Genomic DNA, 15,802 nt, shown 5'->3' on the forward strand with positions numbered 1-15,802 from the left:
ATTGAGATAGTAGCAAATCAGAATGAATAAGAAGAATAATCGATGTGACCACCATGGAAACTGATATATTGGTTCTTGTTGTTGATCTCAATCTTTTGGAATCAAAGCTTTGACATTATTGTTGTTGTGTTATTGACCACCAGGAGACTCAAGTTTTTTTTCGTTGTACTAACAACATACTATTTGAAGACTAGTTGGAGCACTCACAAGATTAAAAAAATTATTGGTATCCTTAGTTCGTTTTCAACATCATCAAACCGAGTAGTGCTGGTCAAACAAGGTTAATGCCTTGTTCGCTTTTACCAACAATGAACAAAGAGCTCTTCGCTATACTCATACCCATAGTCACTTATATTTTTAATACCCACCACCTACCTAGGATCCATGGTGGCTAAAATTTCATACCACCTTAGCACACCTATAGTTATGCGTTTCAAACTCATTTTAACCCACGATGGCTAACTGGGTGTATAATCATTGTTGTATCAACTTAATATATATCCCCCTCACATTTACTTCTAGTCTGCATTATATACTCTATAAATTTAATTGTATATCTAATTTTACCTAAAACATATTAGGTAAAAAAATAAAGTTGAAATTCTTAACTTTTTTGTCAAAGAGTTTTTAATAAAAATATGCAAAACTTAATATAAACTAGCATAATATAAGTATATATGTATCTGGGCGTATCCACCAAATTCATACCCGTATGGATCGACTCCGACAGCATTAGATATGGTAAGGTAAGTTTACCCGCCATTTATTTTTATTCTTGACTTTTTAAAACTACCTTATTCTTATTCCTTATTAATAACTGCAAATAAAGTCGTACGGCTTGCTTGGAAAGAGACACTTAATTTTAGAATATGCTTTCCCTATGGCTTGTTTAGGTTTTTTTTTAAAAAAAAAACAGCTCATTATTTCAAATATTCATCGGGTTAGCTTGGTAACTGCTGTTTTTGAAACAATCTATATATTTAACATGTTTTTAGGTGATTTTTGATCTAGCGTGTTGTGAAATAAGCGAATTAGTACTTGTTTCGACCAGATTTCCAAAAGAGTTACCCCATAAGAGTAATTGCGACATCTTTTTTAAAAAAATATCATTATGATGGTTAAAAACGACATTAAATAGCTAAAACACAAGGGTACTATTGGTGATTAGAAGCCTCAAAGATGATTAGGGACGGTCAACGAAAGTCAAAGGTGATTAGTGATGGTCAACGGTTATTTAGGTTGGTCAAAGGTTTTTTGGATGTGTCAATGGTCGCTTGGTCTGAATGTGTATACTTTAATACTTTGATGAAGTAATTTGCAAAAAATAAACTTTGACGCTGTAATTCGCGAAAGCCTAAAACTTAAAGGCTGCTATATGCAAATTACTCCTACATGAATGTTATAAAAAAGGTAAAAACTAAATTAATCAAATCAATTTTGTTTATTATAAGGACAGGAATTATTGTTTGACTTGATATTACTAGTTAGAATATGTGATTTTACCGGAATAAATAATAAAAAGATTAATAGTGATTTAAATTTTGCTAAATTCACAAAATTAATTAAACAAATTCATTGTATTTGTATGCTAATATTAAATAATTACATTTGTGAAAAGTTTTACGACTATGTATGAATCACTCCTATGAAACAGAGAATAATTTGCATTTCTTTTTTTCTATTTATCTTAGGAGTTGGCAGCTGGCACATAATATTACAATTAGAGGTGTTTATTAGGATAATCGGGATAATATCGAGTCATGTGTTTTGTATCGATTTAAAATTGAATTTGTCACGACATTGGTTTTTTTACATATTTTTAAATTTATTTTAAAATCGGGTCAAGTCTAGTTTAATTACACAGTCCAATAAATATTGCATCGTGAAATCTGCTAACACCTATAATTAATCACAATCAACTAAGAAATTATTATTATATATATTATCATTATATATTAACATGTTAATGTACGTCCATGATCTGTATTTCTCGGGTAATTGTTATTTGTTAATTGTACATAAATGTTTCGACAAACTGTTAGGTGAAAATTATTATTATATATTATCATATTTATTCAATATGTGTAGCTATAAGTAAGCATTATACCAGTAAGATAAGTATATAATTGTATTAGCTTTTATAATGAAAGGTATTTTTCCAATACTATTTGCGGAAAGCAAAACTATCCAAAGCTACCTAAAATAATTTACGAAATTGTAAAGAATAAAAATAATTGAACCTTTGATGGCTCCGCTCAAAATAAATCACATATTATCTATTTATAGATAAATTCATCTGTTGTGTATAATTTCTGAAAAAATAAATAATATGTGATTATATTTTCAGCAATTATCCAATAGACGACGAAATTATTTGAAATTTTTACGGATTTTTATCATTTCCTCACCAATTGCCTATAGATCAAATTTTGACCATGTGCAATCCAATTTTATTTTGTTATGAAATTTTTTGGTAATATGGATGGTAAACAAGGTAGAGTCAATGATTTCTTTAGGGTTCCACTATCTGGCAAATGCTCTATATCAGCACTTCTAAGAGGGGACCATCATGAAAGGAGTGTTATTGAGTCAGCCTGTCGTGCACCTTAGAACAACAGTGTACACCTATTGATGACCCAAGGCAACGCTCAGATATATTCAGACCCATTAGTCTAACACCTTTGAACAGGTGTGTACACCTATTGATGACCCAATGAGTGCATGTAGTTATTCTAGGTCGAGTGGTGAGGAGGAGAGAACAGGTGTATACACCTATTTATGTATACAATTTGCGTAATTTTATTTTTTCTTAGAATATTTTCATTTACAATTTATAATAATTACAAATTAGATTAAGAAATAATTACAAATTAAAAGAAGTTAGGAAAAATCACAAATTTTAATAAATACAAATTATGAATTAACCACCTGAATGGATGATTGTCTTTTGTTTTATCACCAGGACACTTCACCATCAATGGACTTTCTCCTTGTTAATTATAAACTTCTAGAATCATAAACCGACAACCACGTGCCCTACTTTTAGTCTGGTCGAGTGGCCTTATCTAAAAGAAAAAAATTGACCTCTAAACTATTATAACGATGGTAGCGTAGATATAAAGTAACAGTAAAATGATCCTCTTTTTGCCTTTATGACGGTAGAGTAAAAACCGATTTAATAGCTATCTCATTCGCCCAATTATGTAATTTATCTACTTATTTAAATTGCTTATCTATAATAAATCTAGTTGAATAATCTATATCATCATCTAAATTCTCAACGCTTTCATCCATATATCAAAGAAAAATATTTAAAAAATAATAATAATTTCAAGTTTTTTTTTAAAATAATAGTAATGCAATTTTTTTTTTAAAAAAAAAAAAAAGAAGTTGCAAAAATTGTGTGACTGAACCTAGGCCTAGTCGCACGTTTTGTGTGCCTGCCTTATACATTTTTTTAGTCCTTCAAGCAAACTTTACGACTTATAATTCATCAGCTATATCGGTTAAATGTTAAATTTTAGTTGAGAGTGTTTTTTTAAAAGAAAAGTTAGAAAGATGATAAAGTATGAAATGGGTTAAGGGCAATCTTGGAAATTCAATTTATAAAATGTACAATGAAAAATATTGCAACTAATAATATAATCCTTATTTATTAATAGTTCTTAACTTTACCCTTTGATTGGATTAAGTTGTTATATTTTATTAATAGTTCACTAGGATTGAGGTTTTCGCTAGTTTGGTAGCATTGTGGTTATTGAAAGTTGTTAGAAGATAAGTTTTAGGCCTATTATAAAAAACCCAACCCACCGACCCTTCATCCCACAACATAAACGGCGGGTCATTTTTATTAAAAAGACATTATAAATGGCGGGTCACAGGCTGCAAAGTGTTTTGTGACGGATACCCGTTGACCGGTTATTATAGTAAAAAGTTTTTTAAAGATTTCAAACCCTACTTGCATAATGGCATTGGCAAGTTGCAAGTTGCAAATTGTAAACACACAACCGTTTATCTACTTGTCTTTCCTAACTTCTTATGTTTCTTATTGTCATTCATTTCTCACTCTCACTTTCATAATCTCCTCTCCGTCTTTGTTTCTTCATTTTTCTTTATTATATAAGTATATGGCTCCATATCAGGCAGACATTCTCATTCATAGTAATAAATTGAAAATTAAATGTTTTATAGTTTAATTAAGTTATATTAATTTAATGGACTAGTGTTCAATATTAAATAGGTGAACATGGTTTCAACAAAGACACCACTACATTCATGTAATATCAGAAGACATTTTGTTCATTCAACTTAAGCTCTTTTCTGCAAGTTTTTGTATTCAAGATGCAATACACAATTCCAAATATTCTGTCCAAAAATAGCACAAAAACCAGGTACCCGTATCCCAACTCGATTTATCCGGGTATCAGAAATCCGGGTACCTAAATAAATTGGGTCGAGATACGGGGCATTAAAATAGATACCCGACTTTCCACGTACACGAAATGCCGGGTACCCGGTAATGAACACCCTAATAAGTACACAAGTTATATTTTTTCATTGCCATATAAAATGTCATTTTTACTCATTTTTATCATTTCTTCACCAATTGTCTATATATCAAATTTGATGAAATACAAAGTATTTCATCATATTTTGAGATTCTGGAAGATACCCTCAATAGAATCTAACTGGGGCGCCACAAAAGGAAACAGTTTGAGGTCAATCTTTACAACCTCATCTATGCATTATGGAGCGCCAGAAAAGAAGCCTTGTGGAGCCACATAGTACCAATGGTTAAACAGGTGGTGGACAACGTCAAAGGCGCCTCGGAGACCAGATTCAAATTCCTAGCGTCCTTGAGATCTGATTCAGCGTGAAGCTCACGTTCAGCTTTAGTCCCCCTTTTGGTGTTTTTTGTATTCTCGGATATGTCTTCAGCTCTTAAGTCCGGAGCATATCTTCATGATAGCTGCTCTCTTGGGCCTCGACCACTATATCTTAGTTTTAAGGTGTATATATGCCAGATTTTAGTTTTTGCCTCTATTATTTTTGTCTTTTCAAGCTGGGCATGTCCTCCTGACATAGATAGCTTTGTTTATTGCCTTTGTCTTTATGTATAACTTTTTGAGGTTTCCCGCTTACCTCCCTTGCACATGAAGAGTGACACTTTGAAAAACCCTTCCTAGAATATGGGCTCTGTGTTCACACTTCACACTGATGCAAACATGGGGAGATAAGCTGGAAACCTAGGGGTCTTTATTCCCTTGTATCCCTTTTTTTGTTTGGGTAATGAAAAAATCATTTCCTCAAAAAAAAAAATAATAATTATAATAGTTATTTTTACAATACTACTTGTTGAATACTAATTATACAATTTAATTATGTTGTTGTAATACAACAAATGACAACTCAAGAGAGTTTCTCCAAATATCATTATTTCATTGATTAACACATTATTATGTGGAAATTATTTAATAATGTAACTGTCCATATCAACGTACATTCTTTTATGCACATTTTCAAATAAATAAAAATAAAATAAGAATCACTTATTCTAAAGATTTTATGATAATAAAATATTATACCTAACTAATAAACTCTGGAGAATAATTGTTAATTTAACATACATTATTTTCGTACCTAGCAATTTGTTTTTAAGGATTTATTTTTTAAAATTGTGATATCATAGTTTAAGTATATAATGTTTTTAAAATATATTATAAAGAAGTGTTATATGGTAATTTTAGTCATGATATATTTTGTTTATTCATATTATGTAATAAAAGATATTGATTATATAGATTAATTTAAAATATGCGCTTGTATAGATTATAATTTACAAATTTGTTGCTCTAAAAATAGTATGTTAGTTATTAATTAATTATATTCTAATCAGAATACACAATGTAACTAATTGGATATTTTAGATTGACAAGTAATATATGGTTTATAATATTATATACTAAATACTAAATTATATCATTATTTTAATGTATACCAAGTCTTTAAAAGTAAATTAGTAAAAATATGCAACTATGGGGATATGCAGTGGTTAATTAATTTAAATCATATCATAATACATGTTTGTAATTTATTTTTATTTTTATTTATTTTTTACCTTAATATATATTTAATTATAATTAGAAAAATGTTAATAATAGTTTTTTTCATTACCTTTATCATCATTGTTACATGTTTGTAATTTATCCTGAACTATTTAACTAAAAGTATATTAAATATTTATATTATTTGTAAAGTCTAATTAATTAATAGATTAAGACAATTATTATTTTCTTTTTTCAAAATTTAATGTATAATGTTCAACATTTTCAATAGATTTATTAATATCTTTTTCATATATATATCGTGATATCAAAAGTAAATGTTGAATGGATGATCGAAATGCACCTGAGTATCGTAGAGAAAGACCTACCAAACAAAATAATCACATAGAAATTCCATTATAATTAGTTTTTTAAGATTTAAGTTTTGCACCGATTTTTTAGTTTTTGTTGTATTCTATGCAAAACTCAATTATAATTGCAGATCGCAAAGTTAAAAATGACAAAGACAACAAGATCTAATCAAAAGGAATTTATAAATAATTGATGACTCAATGAATCAATTATATCTAACTTACAAGACAATTATATTCTTATGTTCAAGGTCATCTACAAACTATTTAAATTTAGTACACAAATAAACAACGCCATATCAACATATCTTAACAATTATTACTTCATCTTCAATATATAGTATGTTTATTATTACATATCTTTGAAAATGATATTTATATTTATCTTTATACTAAAAGCTTGGAATGAGCATGAAGAAATTAACAATAATTCTTTATCTTTTGAGTTGTTCTGCCGGATCAGTAGCTCAAGATCTTTGGTCTCTACCCGAACCCGTTGAAAAAAATGGGTTCACTTCTTATGGACTCGTTGAGAATGATTTTGATCTAGTTCATGGCCTATTAAAAGTAGAAGGCGCTCTTGTGGGATCCTCACGGACAGATAAAGATTACAGTCAGAATGATCGAGTGACGTTGTTTCTTCGGTCCGAACTAAGGGATCCTTTAGAGATGATGCAAAATGGATCTTGTTCTATCCTTAATCATAGATTTCTCTATGAAATATACGAATCAGAATTGGAAGAAGGGGAAGGAGCCCTCGATCTACACGTGTTTTTATACTTGTGTTGATATATTGTAGTGCTATAACTCCAAACAACACAACCAAACGCTACCCAAAATAATTTACGAAATTGTAAAATAAAAACTAATTCAATCTTTGGTCAATACCCCCAAAATAACTCAGTATTATTTATTTTTAAATAAACTTATCTATTGGGTATAAATACTAAATAAATATATAATATGTGATTTTATTTTCATCAATTATTGCAATCGTCTGATTTATTTGAAAATAAACATTAGACAATTTAATTTTCAGCAAAACAAATAAAAATTGAATTATTATCGATAAACTCGCCTAAAAAAAATGCCAATCGCACTTCTTATACTTTTCAAGACGAAATTGAGATTTAGTTTGTAGTTAAGATTTGGAAAATTAGTACTCCCTCCGAACCAATTTAGATGTACCATTTGCTTGGGCACGGTTATTAAGGATGATGTGGGGTCTATTAAAAAAGGTAAGTAGTAAAGGGTAAGTAGTGAAGGGTAAGTAGTGAAGGGTAGTTGGGTAAGTAAGGTATATGGGGGTATATTCGTAATTACTTGTGTGAACTAAGGATATTTAGGTAAAAAAAGATTAACAAAAATAGAAATGGGGCAACTAAAAAGACTTTGCTAAATAAGGAAATGAGACAACTAAATTAAATCGGAGGGAGTATTGAATTTACGGATTGAATGAGAGTTGATCATGACATTGGACCATTGTACTATTTTTAATAATGACATACTCAGACTAATCAGATTTTAAAATACAGTCAGAAAAATACGGTGTGATCACTTTCAAGGAAAAAAGGCCCATGTGATCAACGCATCAACTAGTTGATTAGAAACATCAACCCAATTCTTAAAGTTCACCACCATTTTCATTTTATCGCCACCCCCATAACGAAATTAGAATTTTCCCCTGGAATTTAAAAAATTACGAAAATGTCATTGCACTTAAAACCTCTATAAAACACTTCAAATTCACTCAATAACTCTCCTATCACTTCCACAAACTCTAAATCTTCATAACCAATATGGTCAAAGTCCTAATGTTCAAGATGGTCCAAGTGGTCAAGGTGAGGTCCAAGTCCAAAACAATGCAAGGGAATTATTTTTGTCCAAGTCCTTCTTTAATCCTATGCACAGTTTTGGTCCAATAATTTTTACAAGGGGTTGCAATTCACTTAGTGTAATTAACCTTGTTGAAAGCATCAAGTAATTGGGGGTTTTTCAAGCTTCAATACACGTGTGAATTAATGTCGGTTACAAGGAATAAATTCCAAACAGTTTTGGAATTCAAAGGGGCGTGTTTTAAGGAGATTTAAAGATGGTTTTCAATCTCATTTAAAGCGGCGGTTTTGGAATTCAAGGGGCAGCTTTGAATGACGGTATTGAACAATTTTTGAGAGATTAATTGCTGAACATTTATCCTAGTTTTAAGCTTTGTTTAATTAGTCTTAAGTGTGTGTAATGGAGATTATTGTGGACATTGATTAGCCACTTAATCCTCTTTTATTTTGTTGTCTTTTTATTTTCTTTTGTTGAATTTATTTAGGCAAGTGAAAGGTTGTAATTATTTGATTTAAGAATGCTATATATAGCATACTTTGATGAATGAAAAAGATATCCAGAAATTTGCCAAAAAAACTTGTGTTTTGTTTATTGAACTTGACTTGTGTTTAGTCAATTTTAATTGTCCAAATTTGAGTGTTCCAAATTTGAAGAGTAGTAATTTTGGTGAGAGTTCCCAAAGTTAAGACTTGTAGTTTGTGATTTGGTGAGAGTTCCCTTATCTAAACTACCTCAAGCAATAGAGTGAGAGTTCCTCTTTGCTATACCTTTAGCTTAGGGTGAGAGTTCCCCTAACTAATCTGATCATACAAAAAAATATACCAAAAAACGTGTGACCCCTTTAATTTATCATTTTGTAACAAGGTTTCTCATCTTGTTTACACACCACTTCATATAAAATTAATCGGTGCTAAAGCTTTGGAATCGAAGTCGTTAACAACAACTCGAGGTAATTTCTAAAAAAATTCTCTCAAATTTTTTGTTAAAAAAAAAATAAATAAAATGTTCATACCAGTTGCACAAAAAGTGCGACTGTACGTAGGTACAGTCACACTTTTTGTGCGACTGGTATGAACATTTAATTTTTTAAAATTTTTTTTTAAAAAAATTTGGAATGAATTTGTTTTCTGTGATTAATTTTTTTTTAGTAATTGTTATTTAATAAATGTTTTCATACATTATACTATGAAAACTTTTTTGTAAGTGTTATTTTCGAATTTGAATTTTAAAAAAAAAAGAAAAAAAAAATTCAAACCAATCGCACAAAAAGTGCAACTATACCTAGGTAAAATTTTAATTCTCTATAAATTTCATTGTATATCTAATTTTATATAAAATATATAAGGTAAAAAAATAAAGTTAACATTCATAACTTTTTTGTCAAGAGTTTTTAATAAAAATATGCAGAACTTAATATAAAATAGCATAATATAAGTAGATATGTATCTGGGCCAATCCACCAAATTAATACCCATATATTTAACATGTTTTTAGGTGATTTTTGATCTAGCGTGTTGTGAAATAAGCGAATTAGTACTTGTTTCGACCGGATTTCCAAAAGAGTTACCCCATAAGAGTAATTGCGACATCTTTTTTAAAAAAAATATCATTATGATGGTTAAAAACGACGTTAAATAGCTAAAACACAAGGGTACTATTGGTGATTAGAAGCCTCAAAGATGATTAGGGACGGTCAACGAAAGTCAAAGGTGATTAGTGATGGTCAACGGTTATTTAGGTTGGTCAAAGGTTTTTTGGATGTTTCAATGGTCGCTTGGTCTGAATGTGTATACTTTAATACTTTGATGAAGTAATTTGTAAAAAATAAACTTTGACGCTGTAATTCGCAAAAGCCTAAAACTTAAAGGCTGCTATATGCAAATTACTCCTACATGAATGTTATAAAAAAGGTAAAAACTAAATTAATCAAATCAATTTTGTTTATTATAAGGACAGGAATTATTGTTTGACTTGATAGTACTAGTTAGAATATGTGATTTTACCGAAATAAATAATAAAAAGATTAATAGTGATTTAAATTTTGCTAAATTCACAAAATTAATTAAACAAATTCATTGTATTTGTATGCTAATATTAAATAATTACATTTGTGAAAAGTTTTACGACTATGTATGAATCACTCCTATGAAACAGAGAATAATTTGCATTTCTTTTTTTCTATTTATCTTAGGAGTTGGCAGCTGGCACATAATATTACAATTAGAGGTGTTTATTAGGATAATCGTGATAATATCGAGTCATGTGTTTTGTATCGATTTAAAATTGAATTTGTCACGACATTGGTTTTTTTACATATTTTTAAATTTATTTTAAAATCGGGTCAAGTCTAGTTTAATTACACAGTCCAATAAATATTGCATCGTGAAATCTGCTAACACCTATAATTAATCACAATCAACTAAGAAATTATTATTATATATATTATCATTATATATTAACATGTTAATGTACGTCCATGATCTGTATTTCTCGGGTAATTGTTATTTGTTAATTGTACATAAATGTTTCGACAAACTGTTAGGTGAAAATTATTATTATATATTATCATATTTATTCAATATGTGTAGCTATAAGTAAGCATTATACCAGTAAGATAAGTATATAATTGTATTAGCTTTTATAATGAAAGGTATTTTTCCAATACTATTTGCAGAAAGCAAAACTATCCAAAGCTACCTAAAATAATTTACGAAATAGTAAAGAATAAAAATAATTGAACCTTTGATGGCTCCGCTCAAAATAAATCACATATTATCTATTTATAGATAAATTCATCTGTTGTGTATAATTTCTAAAAAAATAAATAATATGTGATTATATTTTCAGCAATCATCCAATAGACGACGAAATTATTTGAAATTTTTACGCATTTTTATCATTTCCTGACCAATTGCCTATAGATCAAATTTTGACCTGTGCAATCCAATTTTATTTTGTTATGAAATTTTGTGGTAATATGGATGGTAAACAAGGTAGAGTCAATGATTTCTTTACGGTTCCACTATCTGGCAAATGCTCTATATCAGCACTTATAAGAGGGGACCATCATGAAAGGAGTGTTATTGAGTCAGCCTGTCGTGCACCTTACAACAACTGTGTACACCTATTGATGACCCAAGGGAACGGTCAGATATATTCAGACCCATCAGTCTAACACCTTTGAACAGGTGTGTACACCTATTGATGACCCAATGAGTGCATGTAGTTATTCTAGGTCGAGTGGTGAGGAGGAGAGAACAGGTGTGTACACCTATTTATATATACAATTTGCGTAATTTTATTTTTTCTTAGAATATTTTCATTTACAATTTATAATAATTACAAATTAGATTAGGAAATAATTACAAATTAAAAGAAGTTAGGAAAAATCACAAATTTTAATAAATACAAATTAAGAATTAACCATCTGAATGGACGATTGTCTTTTGTTTTATCACCAGGACACTTCACCATCAATGGTCTTTCTCCTAGTTAATTATAAAATTCTAGAATCATAAACCGACAACCATGTGCCCTACTTTTAGTCTGGTCGAGTGGCCTTATCTAAAAGAAAAAAATTGACCTCTAAACTATTATAACGATGGTAGCGTAGATATAAAGTAACAGTTAAATGATCCTCTTTTTGCTTTTATGACGGTAGAGTAAAAACCGATTTAATAGCTATCTCATTCGCTCAATTATGTAATTTATCTACTTATTTAAATTGCTTATGTATAATAAATCTAGTTGAATAATCTATATCATCATCTAAATTCTCAAAGCTTTCATCCATATATCAAAGAAAAATATTTAAAAAATAATAATAATTTCAAGTTTTTTTTTAAAATAATAGTAATACAATTTTTAAAAAAATAAAAAAAAGAAGTTGCAAAAATTGTGTGACTGAACCTAGGCCTAGTCGCACGTTTTGTGTGCCTGCCTTATACATTTTTTTAGTCCTTCAAGCAAACTTTACGAATTCGAATTCATCAGCTATATCGGTTAAATGTTAAATTTTAGTTGAGAGTGTTTTTTTAAAGAAAAGTTAGAGAGATGATAAAGTATGAAATGGGTTAAGGGCAATCTTGGAAATTCAATTTATAAAATGTACAATGAAAAATATTGCAACTAATAATATAACCCTTATTTGTTAATAGTTCTTAACTTGACCCTTTGATTGGATTAAGTTGTTATATTTTATTAATAGTTCACTAGTATTTGAGGTTCTAGCTAGTTTGGTAGCATTGTGGTTATTGAAAGTTGTTAGAAGATAAGTTTTAGGCCTATTATAAAAAACCGAACCCACCGACCCTTCATCCCGCAACATAAATGGCGGGTCATTTTTATTAAAAAGACATTATAAATGGCGGGTCACAGGCTGCAAAGTGTTTTGTGACGGATACCCGTTGACCGGTTATTATAGTAAAAAGTTTTTTAAAGATTTCAAACCCTACTTGCATAATGGCATTGGCAAGTTGCAAGTTGCAAATTGTAAACACACAACCGTTTATCTACTTGTCTTTCCTAACTTCTTATGTTTCTTATTGTCATTCATTTCTCACTCTCACTTTCATAATCTCCTCTCCGTCTTTGTTTCTTCATTTTTCTTTATTATATAAGTATATGGCTCCATATCAGGCAGACATTCTCATTCATAGTAATAAATTGAAAATTAAATGTTTTATAGTTTAATTAAGTTATATTTTTAATGGACTAGTGTTCAATATTAAATAGGTGAACATGGTTTCAACAAAGACACCACTACATTCATGTAATATCAGAAGACATTTTGTTCATTCAACTTAAGCTCTTTTCTGCAAGTTTTTGTATTCAAGATGCAATACACAATTCCAAATATTCTGTCCAAAAATAGCACAAAAACCAGGTACCCGTATCCCAACTCGATTTATCCGGGTATCAGAAATCCGGGTACCTAAATAAATTGGGTCAAGATACGGGGCATTAAAATAGATACCCGACTTTCCACGTACACGAAATGCCGGGTACCCGGTAATGAACACCCTAATAAGTACACAAATTATATTTTTTCATTGCCATATAAAATGTCATTTTTACTCATTTTTATCATTTCTTCACCAATTGCCTATATATCAAATTTGATGAAATACAAAGTATTTCATCATATTTTGAGATTCTGGAAGATACTCTTAAGAGGAACTAACTGGGGCGCCATAAAAGGAAACGGTTTGAGATCAATCTTTACAACCTCATCTATGCAATATGGAGCGCCTAGCTGTAATAAGTATGTGATTCTTCTTAAACTTGTATGTAGAATTGTTGGTGAAAGTGAATAAAGATTCTTGAAGAAAGAGTGAATATATTTTAAATTGGACTAAAATCTTCAAAAATACTTGGGCTCAAACTGAATTTTAAGAATGCCAAAGGGTTCTCATTCTAATTAGGTACATCTACAACAGTGCTGATGTCATGGCCGACGTCATCCTCATGCTCATAAATTAAACCTACTACTTTTTTTCTCAGAAGGATTGTTAACTCATTCATTTTCCACTCTCTCTCCTCAAAACCAAACAACCCTAAAAGCACCATTATTTATTACCTTTGTAGAGGTCACATGACCAAACTATAAAGAAAACCCTAATAATGGTGATCTAATATTAGGTTGGTTAGGGAAAAGATTGGGTAAATAGGTCTTGGGTTGACCCGTTTTGGTGAATGGTCATCCCTTTTTTTAAAAAAAATTTGCCACGTGTTGACTCTTGATTGGTCGTTGCAAATCTGACCCTTGCATTCCTCTAACGCGCGTCAATCAGCAGGCCAGGTGGCTGCATGTGATTGGGTGCAAAAATATACCCGTTTTTTGCCTTTAACGACTATTTCGTATTTAAATAATTTAAAAAAAAAATTATACCAACGGTCATATTTTTTCGAGATCTATAAAATGAGACTCATATTGATATTTTTTGACATAATTTTATTTTTACATATTTTGTTCTTAAATATTAAAAAATATTTATTAAAAATTATATTTATATTTATATTTATTAAAAAATATTATTTTTATTAAAAGAATAATTTTTTTTAATTATAAAATAGTAGATGTATTTTAATCAAATAAAAAATTATATTATCTTTGTACATGAAAATATAATTATAAAAAAATAAAGATAAATGTTAGATAAATTAAGAGAGAGAGAAATTATGATCGGGTAGAAAAAAATTAAGAAAGAGAGGATGATGACCTTTTAAAAGAGGTCATTGTTAATAAAATTAGATTGAAAGATAAAATTTTAGGAGAAAGAAAAATTGTGAAATAATTTGATGACTTTTTTTTAGGTAATGAGTAAGGATGGCCTAACAAATACACAACTCTTTTATAGCAACTCGCTGACATTACACCTTCCCTCACAATCTTCTTCCTTACACAGGCCACTACTCTCATCGTCGCCCAGAATTTTTCAGCCAGCTGCAGCAATTTTTCGACGACCTTTTGCAACGCCCATGCGTCGCTTTCTACACCCCCATTTTTCTTCTCTCTACTCGATTATGTCTTCCCTTTCTTGTCGGCTAGCCGCCCTAATTTTGCGGCGGTGACTTCGTTCATTTCCTTTGTTCTCTCGCCGGCATCGACCACCTCAGATCGCCATCGTTATCCTGGTCCTCCTCCAGATCCACAACATACATGGCTCAAGATCTTTCTCTCTCCTTGAATTTCGAACTCAATCTCGCTGCCATATTCACCTCTGCTTGGCTCACTGGAATCCGGTCAAAGACCATGAGCTTCCCTTCTTTTCCTTTTCTTTATTTATATATCCCCATGGTTTCCCCTTTCTTTTTATTTTCTTTTTTCTCTATTAATTTTATTTTTCTTTCTGTTTCTGTCTTTTTCTCTGTTTTGCAGTAACATACTCCTCTTCTTGTTCCTCAACCTTATCTTTTTCTCTCTCCACTATTTTTGGGTACTCTTATTTATTCTTCATATTCTCATTTGGATATGTTAGCTGATCATTCCTAACCTTATTCCCTGATCTTCAACCTTGACATCCTCTTCTTATTCATTTTTTTTTATTTCATGGTTTACAAACTACCATGAGTTCATCCTTGATTTCTGGATGGAGGATGATGAGTGAACATCCTTTGTGACTATAATCATGTTTTGACCGTTCTGCATCAAATTGTTCATTACAAATTTAACAAAATGCCTTTTCCCCAGTTTTCATAAATCTCATTTGTAGATGTTAATTAGTCAAAATGAGTGAATGATACCTCTTTGGACATCTCCTTTTAACATCTCTACTGGTGAAATAGCAGTCACAAAACTCTCAAAAAAAAGCCTCAATATCAACTTCTTATGTCTGGACTTATGCCATCTTCGGCGAATTTTCCGTCACCGAAATCGTACGGCTAAGATTCCATTGTAATGTACCAGCCAAGAACAGTAACTAAAATCTAAAAGTAACTCACACTAAAGAGCAATTCAAGTTTTCTCCTGACTGCCAAGGGCTATTCGTTATTATTCAATATTCCATAAAGCTAACCTAAACATTACAGACTGGTTGTATACATAGCCTA

Source organism: Amaranthus tricolor, chromosome 8, assembly GCF_026212465.1.
Source record: "Amaranthus tricolor cultivar Red isolate AtriRed21 chromosome 8, ASM2621246v1, whole genome shotgun sequence".
Lineage (NCBI taxonomy): Eukaryota > Viridiplantae > Streptophyta > Magnoliopsida > Caryophyllales > Amaranthaceae > Amaranthus > Amaranthus tricolor.